This window comes from Capra hircus, chromosome 17, assembly GCF_001704415.2.
Source record: "Capra hircus breed San Clemente chromosome 17, ASM170441v1, whole genome shotgun sequence".
Classification (NCBI taxonomy): domain Eukaryota; kingdom Metazoa; phylum Chordata; class Mammalia; order Artiodactyla; family Bovidae; genus Capra; species Capra hircus.
Genome location: NC_030824.1, coordinates 14,022,012 through 14,032,263, shown reverse-complemented (window position 1 = coordinate 14,032,263; position 10,252 = coordinate 14,022,012).

Sequence of the window (10,252 nt, the reverse complement as noted above, 5' to 3'; positions counted from 1 at the left end):
TCGGACTTCCTCCCTAGGTCCCGCCCCCTCCCCGTTGCTAAGGCCATGTTGTCTGGTTGCCGGCAGGCCCGGGCGGACGCCTCGCCCCAGCTCCGCCCTTTTCTAGCTGGATCTCCTCTCTCTGGTGTGGACCAGAGTCCTGAACCCAGAGGGAGTGCGCCGGAGAGGCACGGCCACCCCCTACAGCCACCAATCGTCATTACAAATTAAAGTCTCACGGCCAAAGCCAGTTCCAGTCGTCACCAGAGTTATAGCTGTTACCCTTCAAAGGAACAGAAAGCGGCCAGCGCTAAAAAATTCTGAGGTAAAACAACCCCAAATGACATGACCAGTTCTTGAATACAGATACCATAAAAAACAAGGCTTGAAATACTTTTTGCCCCCAAAGCTAGGAGGTGAGCACTTCAAACTGAAAAACAACTCCAAGCACAACTCCAACTTCAGTCTGTCTCTCAAATCTATGCCCCTCACCCAACAAAATTTACAGAACGACCTCCAGAAACAACTCCAGAGAGGAAAAAATAAATAATAAGTAACTTCCCTCCAAGTTAATATGTGTAACTGGAAAGGGCTAGTTAGTAAGCGAAGAGGACAGGGTCCCTCTGACGTGAAGCTGCTGAGGAGAATTGGTATCAAAATGTTAGTATTTTTTTCTGAGGTAAGGGGATTATGAACCACTTATGTTTTCTATTTTGCTGGTCTGTAGTTCCCAGCAATAAGTGTGTATTATATCCGTAATAAAGTGTGGCTGTTGTTTTGGCCGCGCTGGGTTTTAGTTGTGGCACGCAGTATCACGCGAGATTTTCATTGCCGCCTGTTGGATCATTGTTACAGCATACGGTCTCTTCACTGTGGCATGTGGAATTTAGTTCCCTGACCAGGAATGGAAGCCAGGCCCCTGCTTTGAAGGCTCGGATTCTTAGCTACTGGATCACCAGAGAAGTCCCTGTTTTTTGTTTGTTGGTTGTTGTTTTTTTTTTTTTTTTGCCATGCTGAGAAAGACAACAATCCTGAGAGGAGATGAGGCTGACCCAGGATTACAAGTGTTCTGATTTAGAAGTAGCTGCTCCTTGCCTCTTACTACCACACTGTCACCCATTTTAGGAGTAGAATAGAGGGACAGAGGGCAAATATAAAATGACAGTTATGGCTTCACCCTGGTCCCTTCCTGGGGAGGGGACAGGAAGGGGGTCAGATGGGGCTGTGATATGACAATGTCCATCTGTCTGACTTACTTCATTTAGTATAATGACCTTATTCTTTATCATATGGATATCCAGTTTTTCCAACATTATTTTTTGTAGAAACTATCCAATGAGTATTGTGTTCTTGGTTCTTTGGCAAGTATTCAGTTCAGTTCAGTTCAGTCGCTCAGTCGTGTCCAGCTCTTTGCAACCCCATGGATTGCAGCATGCCAAGCCTCCCTGTCCATCACCAACTCCCAGAGTTCACCCAAACTCATGTCCATCGAGTCGGTGATGCCATCCAGCCATCCCATCCTCTGTCGTCCCCTTCTCCTCCTGCCCCCAATCCCTCTCAGCATCAGAGTCTTTTCCAGTGAGTCAACTCTTCGCATGAGGTGGCCAAAGTATTGGAGTTTCAGCTTTAGCATCAGTCCTTCCAATGAACACCCAGGACTGATCTCCTTTAGAATGGACTAGTTGGATCTCTTTGCAGTCCAAGGGACTCTCAAGAGTCTTCTCCAACACCACAGTTCAAAAGCATCAATTCTTCAGCGCTCAGCTTTCTTCACAGTCCAACTCTCACATACATACATGACCACTGGAAAAACCACAGCCTTGACTAGATGGACCTTAGTCGGCAAAGTAATGTCTCTGCTTTTGAATGTGCTATCTAGGTTGGTCATAACTTTCCTTCCAAGGAGTAAGAGTCTTTTAATTTCATGGCTGCAGTCACCATCTGCAGTGATTTTGGAGCCTGAAAAAATAAAGTCTGAGACTGTTTCCACTGTTTCCCCATCTATTTCCCATGAAGTGATGGGATCAGATGCCATGATCTTCGTTTTCTGAATATTGAGCTTTAAGCCAACTTTTTCACTCTCCTCTTTCACTTTCATCAAGAGGCTCTTTAGCTCCTCTTCACTTTCTGCCATAAGAGTGGTGTCATCTACATATCTGAGGTTAGTGATATTTCTCCTGGCAATCTTGATTCCAGCTTGTGCTTCTTCCAGCCCACCATTTCTCATGATGTACTCTGCATATAAGTTAAATAAGCAGGGTGACAATACACAGCCTTGACCGTACTCCTTTTCCTATTTGGAAGAAGTCTGTTGTTCCATGTCCAGTTCTATTTGTTGCTTCCTGACCTGCATATAGGTTTCTCAAGAGGCAGGTCAGATGGTCTGGTATTCCCATCTCTTTCAGAATTTTCCACAGTTTATTGTGATCCACACAGTCAAAGGCTTTGGCATAGTCAATAAAATAGAAATAGATGTTTTTCTGGAACTCTCTTGCTTTTTCCATGATCCAGCGAATGTTGGCATTTTGATCTCTGGTTCCTCTGCCTTTTCTAAAACCAGCTTGAACATCTGGAAGTTCATGGTGACAAGTATTATTTGATCATATATGTATGTGTTTTTTTCTGGGCTGCCAATTCTGTTCCATTGGTCTGTGTGTCTTTTTTTTTTATGCCAGTATTATAGTGTTTTGATAATTAAAGCTTTGTAATAAAGTTTGAAATCAGGAATTGTGATGTTGTCAATTTGGTTTTTCTCTTAGGGTCCTTTGTGGTTCCATACAAATTTTAGGACTTTTGTTTTTTAACTTTTGTGGAAAATATTATTGGAATTTTGCTAGGGCTTATGTTGAATCTATAGATGGCCTTGGGTTCTAAGAATATTAATTCTTCTAGTTTGTGAGGTCAGAATATCAATTTATATGTGTCTTCTTCAGTTTCTTTTCTCAATGTGTTGTGTTCACTGTATTGATCTTTCATCTCCTTGTAAATGCATTTCTATTATTTTTTTATGCAGTTGGAAATGGGATTATATTCTCTGTTTCTCTTTTTGATAGTTCATTGTTAGTATATAAAATGTTGATTTTATATCCTGCAGCTTCATTGAACCGGCTGATTAATTCTAATAGCTTTTGATGGAGTTCCTCACCCAGTAAACATAGAGTTAAGTAAGAATAGTTAATTGCCAAATTTCTATCTTATCCTTATGCCTGCAGCATTATTTGGGAGAAATCCTTGGGGCGTAAGTGACAACCTTGGATCTATTCAGGGGGAGGAGGCAAGTTATCTCTTTCATCTACCCTGGTCTCTCATGATTCATCTTAGAGCTATTGTTTCCCTTGTTTCTGAGGATGGGAGAAGTGAGAGAGAGCACCTGATATCAAAGATCTGGATCTTGATGGAGTTGGAATTTGTTAAAAATGTTAGAAGGTGCTCAGAGTCAGGATTTTGTGCATGTTTTGCTTTCTTTCACAATTCCTTTGGCTCTTTAATTCATGTAGTACATTTTAGTGATTTAAAGTAGAGTATTTTTAAATCTACATATAAATATACTATATAGTATAAGTATAAATATAAATCATATTTTTTTAAACTTTTTTTTTGGCACGTTACTTGGCTTGTGGGATGTTAGTTCTCCAACCAGGGATCAAGCCCATACCCTGTGCAGTGGAAGCTCAGAGTCCTAACCACTGGACTGCCAGGGAATTCCCAAATTATATTTGAACATGCTTTAAACATAAGTGTAAATTTAAATTTTACACACACACATACACACTATTGGTTCTGTTTCTCTGGAGAACCTGACTGGAAAAGCCATAACCTGAGCTTTATTCAGCTGCCATGGTAAAAGCCATGCTGCTAAGAAGTTTTTGCATTAGAAAGAAACAATGCCACCGCCTCCTTGAGCTGGAAAATGTGAACAAGGTTGGACCAAGTTTTCATAAAGCTCTATGTACAGCTGATATTGTTTGCTTGGAATGCAAAATTCCTCTGTGTTATACTGTATATTTACAAGGTCATCTATCATGCTCCTCCTCAGTGCATTGTAAGCTCATGGAAAGGCAAGGCTTTGCTTTCCTCACCACTGTATTCCTGGTGCCTGAAACAGTGCATGTCTCAAAGGAAAAACTCAATTTATAATTGTTTGATGAAGGAAGAAATGAATGGTAATAGCTAATGTTCATTAGGCAGTTGCTGTGGGCCAAACACTGTTCTAATTGCTTTACATTCTAAGTTCATATTTAGTTGTTGTCATAAGGCCAGCATTCTGTTATTATTGACCCCATTTCATTGGTATGTTAAGTAACTTGCCCATGTTCTGACTTGGTGTAAGGTACAGAACTGGATCTTGCTGTGATTCTATAGCCAAAAGTCTTAGCCACTCTGCCAGTGGCTAGTGTAGTCCCCAGACCAGCAGCAGCCGCCCCTGGGAACTTGTTAGAAAAGCTAATTATCCACCCCCTCTCCCCAACCAAAACCACTGAATTTTATACTCTGGGGGTGGGCTCAGCCCTCCCTGTTTTAACAAGCCCTCCAGAGGATTCTGATGTGCTCAAATTTGATTAACAGTGCCTTACACTCTACTGCTTCTCAGTCCTTGAGCTCCTCAGGAGTTCACTTTCTAAGAAAAGGAATGGGTACTCATGCATATTTTGGAAAAACGATTAGTAAATGTCATTTCTCTGTGTGTGTGTGTGTGTGTGTGTGTGTGTGTGTGTGTGTGTGTGTGTGTGTGTGTGTGTGTGGTGTGGTCTTGCTTGTATCTGTTTTTGCTATTAATTGAAGATGCAGTCCTTTAGGCAACTTAGTATCTCTTTGGGTCAGTATTGGCTTTTGTGAAATGGATGGGGTTAGGGGGACTGAACTAGAAAGAGGGTTGATATTAGAAGCACAACAGGATTTTTTTTTTAATTTCAATACCAGAAGTCCAATCAGATCAATTAAGTTTGGCCTAGGGTGCACCACCAGGCATTGGCATCTTAAAAACTGCTCAGTTGTTCTAATATTCAGCCAAAGTTGGACTACTTCCTTAGGCTAAGCCAATCACAGTGACCCTAGTTCCTTGATTGGCCTAAGACATAACATGTGACCCAGTTCCTTCCAGTGAGATGTAAGAGGAAATGGCGGTGGGTGGGGAAGGCGCCTCTGGGAAACTTTGCTCCTTACTTTGCTCATCGTTGCGCTAGATGATCCTTAGCTTTTCTCCCAGTGACAAAATTCTATAACTTCAAAGAGAAAGAGAGAGAGAAGACGTAAGTTCCAAGCTCACATATCTGATTAGCAGCCTGAAGTTAATATATAAAGGAAGAAGTTTGAGTGGACCCTATGCCCTGCCTCAAAGGGAGCAGAGTTTGTAGATGAAAGATATAAGCAGAAAAGGATTGTAGCAATGAAATATTGGATAACTCACAGTCAGTAAGAATCTTGGAGAACCCTGCTTGGAAAATGGAACAAAGACAGGCCATGTAACTGGAACCATGGTCAAAATTACTCCATAGAGCCAAGCCAGTAAGGAAACTCTTTCTGCTGCTTACCGTTGGACCCTACTGCCCCTACTCACTGGATGTTGCTTTCACTATGTCTAATATCAGAAAGAATTCACCAGTTCTCTCCTGTACTGGAGTCTTCCTAAAGCCAGTGACACATAGGTGAGCCCCTTTGCTGTTCACCTGAAATTATCACAACAACGTTAATAGGCTGTACTCCAGTACAGACTAAAATGTTTTAAAACAACAGCAACAACAAAACTTTGGGGAGACATGCCTAATTAGCCAGGCCTGGGTCATGTGCCAGTGAGTACCAGGTATATAGCTTGAGTAGAGGAAAGTGACATCTGCCTCCCACCAACACTTGTGAACTGGTAACATCCCTAAATAATAGGAAAGGGGTTCAGATGCTGGCAGCCAAAAGGTTCACAAATGTCCACTATACCAGTACTGAGCCATGAGGGACCGCAGGTAAATGTTGCCAGCTCTTTTGAATTTCTAGAGAAACCAGAAACCTGGATTTGTATGTGAAAATTTGGTATGTTAAACCTTGAAAACTAGTTAAAGAAAATAAAACTGCTGGCCAAATAAAAACACTGTAGGAGCACTTGTGACTTTTGATTTCACAAGAACAGATGATCAAAATATCCTTCTTATCCTCTACCTTGATTTTAGACCTTCTGGAGGAATATGGCAAATTGGCTGGTATCTCCATGTGAATTGTGACATTGATGAACACAGGCACAAACTTTTCTTGTATAATCAGAACCAGACTTGGAAATGCTTTAATAAAACATCAGGTTCTGGAGATGGTAGGATCAGAGGTTGCAAACAAGATTAACAACAAAAGACATTTGCTCTTAAAGTTGAATTAGGGAAAGGGAACCCTGAATTTTATTATTCTCAGCTTTGGAACAAACTTGGCTTTGGACACACAGCACTTACTGCCTTAGTTTATTTTTAAGACTTGTTCTTATGAGAGAATGGGATTCAAGGACTATCTTTGGAAGAGGCTGGCAGAAGAAAATCAAACTGGGTCTTTCTCTTCAACATGTTTATACTGGTGAAATTTATCATGTTTAAATGAAGAGCAAGGTCTTGAAGGAGGGAAAAAATCTCAAAGGACAATTCAAAGAGTTTATATAGGGGGAAGGGCCATCTTATTTGGTGACCATGGCAAATTCACTGACTGATGAAATTAAGTCCTCAGATCTTTGGGGGTAATTGTCCCCTACAGTTTCTCTTGTCAGAAGTCTACATCAGAACTTAGGGAAATTCATTCAGCATCCCATAAACTGGAAAAGATCAGTTTTCATTCCAATCCCAAAGAAAGGCAATGCCAAAGAATGCTCAAACTACCGCACAATTGCACTCATCTCACACGCTAGTAAAGTAATGCTCAATATTCTCCAAGCCAGGCTTCAGCAATACATGAACCATGAACTTCCAGATGTTCAAGCTGGTTTTAGAAAAGGCAGAGGAACCAGAGATCAAATTGCCTACATCCACTGGATCATGGGAAAAGCAAGAGAGTTCCAGAAAAACATCTATATCTGTTTTATTGACTATGCCAAAGCCTTTGACTGTGTGGATCACAATAAACTGTGGAAAATTCTGAAAGAGATGGGAATACCGGACCACCTGACCTGCCTCTTAAGAAACCTATATGCAGGTCAGGAAGCAACAAATAGAACTGGACATGGAACAACAGACTGGTTCCAAAAAGGAAAAGGAGTACGTCAAGTCTGTATATTGTCACCCTGCTTATTTAACTTATATGCAGAGTACATCATGAGAAATGGTGGGCTGGAAGAAGCACAAGCTGGAATCAAGATTGCCAGGAGAAATATCACTAACCTCAGATATGCCGATGACACCACCCTTATGGCAGAAAGTGAAGAGGAGCTAAAGAGCCTCTTGATGTAAGTGAAAGAGGAGAGTGAAAAATTTGGCTTAAAGCTCAACATTCAGAAAACGAAGATCATGGCATCTGGTCCCATCACTTCATGGGAAATAGATGGGGAAACAGTGGAAACAGTGTTAGACTTTATTTTGGGGGGGCTCCAAAATCACTTGCAGATGGTGACTGCAGCCATGAAATTAAAAGATGCTTACTCCTTGGAAGGAAAGTTATGACCAACCTAGATAGCACATTCAAAAGCAGAGACATTACTTTGCCAACAAAGGTCCATCTAGTCAAGGCTGTGGTTTTTTCAGTGGTCATGTATGGATGTGAGAGTTGGACTGTGAAGAAAGCTGAGCGCTGAAGAATTGATGCTTTTGAACTGTGGTGTTGGAGAAGACTCTTGAGAGTCCCTTGGACTGCAAAGAGATCCAACTAGTCCATTCTAAAGGAGATCAGTCCTGGGTGTTCATTGGAAGGACTGATGCTAAAGCTGAAACTCCAATACTTTGGCCACCTCATGCGAAGAGTTGACTCACTGGAAAAGACTCTGATGCTGAGAGGGGTTGGGGGCAGGAGGAGAAGGGGATGACAGAGGATGGGATGGCTTCACCGACTCGATGGACATGAGTTTGGTGAAGGACGGGGGCCTGGCGTGTTGCAATTCATGGGGTTGCAAAGAGTCGGACACGACTGAGCTACTGAACTGAACTGAATTGAAACATGTTTTGACTGAATAACTAATGAAATGGCTATTTATAGATTCCTGAATTTGATTCTTTTCAAGTTTGAGATTGAAAGGGTACCTCATTTGAATTTGCTCCATGACACTAGTGCTCAAAAAGTTCAGTTTTTCTACATTAAATACATCTGGCTCAAGGTCCTCTACTGTTCCTTCCACAGGGGAAGGTAGTTTGGAAACAGTCTACTGAGGGGTTGGGAGTTGGTTTCCTTCCCTTCTCTAGGGTCATTCAAGATGTCTAAGAGGTTGTGGGGAAACAGGCCAGAAAATTTGAGGAAGGACTCTTAGTTTTCAGTTCTTTACATAGTCTGTTGGAGTAGATACTCTTTGTACAGATGGGAATGATCCTTTTGAAGATGGACAGTTCTGTTGGTAATAGTATCCTTTCCCTCAACAAACAACTCAGCCACCCAGAACTTTTGTCATCCCTCCCAATGCTACAGAGTATGAAGTTTAGACTTCCCTGTGTCCCTCCTTCAAAGTCCTTCCACCACCTCCTCCTACTCTTTCAAGTGAGGCCCCAGGACCCGTTAGTACGGGCACTACCAAGGAGCTTGTTAGAAATGCAGAGTCTCTAGACCCACTCCAGACCACCCAGATCAGAGTTCCATTTTAACAAGTTCTCCAGCCAGTTTGCATGCACCTTTCAGATGACACCTGGATCGCAGAATGTATCTTTCTCCCCGCATCCTGCTCCCCATCTCTGTTCTGCATCCCTAGTGTGGATCTTCAGGGAGCTGGGCCATTCCTCTCTCACAAACAGCACTCCCACCTCTTCTCCTCTAAGGGCCCTTCATTTTGATAATTCATCTCCCTAAGTTCCTAGGCATCCTAGCTCTCTTGAGCAAGGAGAGCCCAGCTCCCCAGGACTCTAAGACTTAATTGCTTGGAGAAAAAAAATTCCCCCTTAGTCATTTGTGATGAGTCTAGAGTAGAAAATAAGTCCAGTTAATTCACAATCATATTATTCTGTCACACTAATAATAGGCCCTCCAGGCTAGTAAAATTTTAAAGATATTTCTTCATCTGGAACCTTTCCGGATTCTCCCTACTTGGAGGCCAGCTTAATTGCCTCGGGCTAGAATCTCTGGGGTCATCCTGATTTAAAAAGAGAAAGGAGTGTTAATAAAGAGGTGATGGAAGTGTGGCTACATTGGTATGACTCTGTTTGGCATTGGTCCAGTCATGGACCATACTGTCTTTATGTTTGTGAGACTGGAAACGCAGAGGCAAAAAATAAAAAAGAAAGCATCTGAGTGTGTACCTGTTGTAAGAGCTGTGTGCTAAAAAGGGGACTGTTGACCACTTGCTTCCATCATAGTAGAGACCCTGGACACATAAGGAAGTGAGAAATAAACCTTAATATTGGCAAAAGACCACAGATTCAATTCGAGGACAAATAGTAATAAGAAAATGCAAATTACTATCATTATTTACGTTGTATGGCAGAATTACACAACACTTTATTATACAGTGCATGCTACACAGATAACTGCTATTTATAGACATTTCATCTTGTTCCTCCAATCCCCCTAAACTCACTCTTTCAAAGCATTTGGCCCAAGTTCAATGGCAATGTGATAAAAAAAAAATGAGTATTTAAAATCAGTTGCAATGCTGAAAAGTACAGCAAGAGAGTAGTACTGAAAGTTGAAGAGTGAAGACTGCCGCAAGTCAGCTTGGAGGAGAATTTTTAAACTTGAAAGTGTTTTAAGTGTTTCAATGATATAGATGGTCAAAATATAATTTTTAAAATTCTTTTTACTTAAGAGAAATTGTGTTTTTTTAAATGGGGAGTCACCTTAGAATTGAATCTTTTCTAAACTGAAGATACTTGGCAGATGTGCAGGAAATTAAAATATCTGGCTTGTTCATTAATATGAGGATTGGGCAATTGTATCTTGAAGAAGTCTTGAAATTTGAAGGTCATTTAAGGTACAGATTTTTAAAAAACTCAACAGAAGCAAATTTCTTTCTCAAAGGGGGTATCTAATTAAAGTTCCATCTCATAGGAGAAAGTTATTTTATACTCTCTGCTTTAATTTTTTCACAATTTAAGGGGTATTGAATAAAGAGAACATATTCAATATGTCATATTTTGGCAAATGTCAACCCGAACTGATTTGTTAAATATGGTTATCTTCA